The 2,500-nt window shown below is 43.4% G+C and overlaps 2 protein-coding genes across 2 annotated transcripts in view; one reads left to right on the forward strand and one right to left on the reverse strand.

Moving 5' to 3' along the window:
* clstn2a (calsyntenin 2a) overlaps nucleotides 1-2,500 on the forward strand; it is a 1,097,509-nt gene that overhangs the window by 654,042 nt on the left and 440,967 nt on the right. The gene's annotated exons all lie outside the window — the stretch shown is intronic.
* The window catches only part of LOC122361868 (receptor-type tyrosine-protein phosphatase mu-like), a 184,828-nt gene that overhangs the window by 14,206 nt on the left and 168,122 nt on the right, over nucleotides 1-2,500 (reverse strand).

Genomic DNA, 2,500 nt, shown 5'->3' on the forward strand with positions numbered 1-2,500 from the left:
TTAATAAACATACTTCATTGTTCATCTGTTAACCAATCAGAATCAAGAGTTCATATAAAGGGTCACACCTTAAACATTATGTCACTTTGTCAGTACAATATTTGAATCAATAGTTAAAATATGAAGTATGCTATATAGTTAATATGAAATGATTAAAGCTGTATGAAGATGCTAGTCAGTTCAATCAGGTGCTAGTCAGCTAGTCAGGTGCAATCCAGGAAGTACTTCATTAATCAACACCTGGAACATCTGCCAGCCAATCAGAATCCAGAATCCAGGACCGCGCTTCTCTAAAGCGTCTCCTGAAGGACGTTCCCGAGACGTGACTCACACGTTAATGCTCTCATTCACACGTCACGCTCCTCACGCTCCTCACACGACGCAAATATAACCTCATTACGATCCAGTCAGAGGAGAAGCAGAAGAATAAACAGCGTGATCACTTAAAAAATACGCTTTACAGTAAGACACAGAGAGAGAGAGATTTCTCAAACGGTCTGGAGTCCTTCAGTGTGATTAAGAGACTCTCTGCACAGAACATCACAAACTGAGAAGATCGCTCGGTGAAGGACCTGCTTCTTCTCTAGCAGCACATCATATTTGTTGAGAAGTAAAGAATGCATGAGTAATACCAATATATTTGTTTTGTTTAGTTTTGGATGTGTATTTGTCCTTTTATTCTGAATTGTACGATGCTTTGGCAATATCTACCCGAGTGTGTCACGCCAAGACAGAGAATTGAATTGAGAGAGAGAGAAAGATGGAGACAGAGAGGATAGAGACGCTTGCTTCTTTTCCCAGAGATACATCAAGTGCAGAAATTCAATTTTCTCCAGCATCATTAGAGCCGGATGTGATTGGAGACACGAGACGGAGACACGCGAGACACCGGAGTCTCCCGCTGAGACGAGTCTCCTCCGGGATCAGATGATAGAAAAACCAGCAGATCATTTCAGCAATTAGGAATCTGTGTGTGTGTGTGTGTGTGAGCACTGCAAAAAATGATTTTCATACTTCGGATTTTTGTTTTCTGTTTTGGAACAGATATCTAAACATTTTTGAATTAAGATATGTTTACTTGACAGGTAAAATAGTTTAAGATTTTAATTGATGGAAAAATGGATGGATGAATGAATTTCCCCCGAGGGGAAGCCCACATTAGATCAGCATCAAATAATGAACCGGCCCAGACCAGCACAGACCGGCACAGACAGGCCCATATCGGCACAGACCAACACAAAGTGGCCCAGACCAGAACAGACAGGCCCAGACTGGCACAGACCAGCACAGACCAGCATAGACCAGCACAAAGCAACCCAGACCAGCACAGACAGGCCCAGTTGGTCCCAGACCGGCCCATAGCGGCCCAGACCTGCACAAAGTGGCCCAGACCAGCACAGACAGGTCCAGACCGGCATAGACCAGCATAGACCAGCACAAAGCGACCCAGACCAGCACAGGCTAGTAAAGACCAGCACAAACCGGCACAGACCGGATCAGACCAGATCAGCACAGATCCAGGACTGATCACACGCTGTTCAGCTTCATCACAGCCCTCCGTCAGAATCAGACACACTTCGTCATGAAATCATGATGAGCATCATATTTCCGTTTTTAATTTGTATTTTAGAAGCAAAAAATTGAAGTCTAGGAGACTGTGATTCAAACTAATTATAAGTCTTTTATATAACAGTCATGAAGAAGTTTATTCAGTCCTAATGTGTTTAGCTCTACTTTTAAACACGTTGAACTTTAATGGTAATTAAATGAATCAGTCTGTTAATGACTGTAATTAAATGACCTGAAAGCAGGTAAACACATTCACTTCAGAAACAAATGATTTATTATTTAGAAGAATGAGCAGAGATTGACAGCTTCTAGACTCTTACGAGGAGCACACTTCTGTTATTAAGCTGATTGTGATTTGCTTTAGAAATCCTGGTGGGGACTTGAACCCCAACACACACACACACACACACACACACACACACACACACACACACCTGAACTACAGACACACACACACACAACTGAACTACACACACACACACACACACACACACACGTCTGAACTACGCACAAACACACACACACACACATTTACTCAGAAAGTGATCCTGAACTACACACACACACACACACACACACACACACCTGAACTACACACACACACACACACACACACACACACACACACAACTGAACCTGACACAGACACACACCTGAACTAAACACACACACAACTGAACTACAGACACACACACACACACACATCTGAACTACACACACACACACACACACACACACACACACACACACACACACACCTGAACTACACACACACACACACACACACACACACACACACACACCTGAACTACACACACACACACACACACCTGAACTACACACACACACACACACCTGAACTACACACATGCACACACACACACACACCTGAACTACACACACACACACACACACACCTGAACTACACACA

Source organism: Puntigrus tetrazona, chromosome 2 (assembly GCF_018831695.1).
Source record: "Puntigrus tetrazona isolate hp1 chromosome 2, ASM1883169v1, whole genome shotgun sequence".
Lineage (NCBI taxonomy): Eukaryota > Metazoa > Chordata > Actinopteri > Cypriniformes > Cyprinidae > Puntigrus > Puntigrus tetrazona.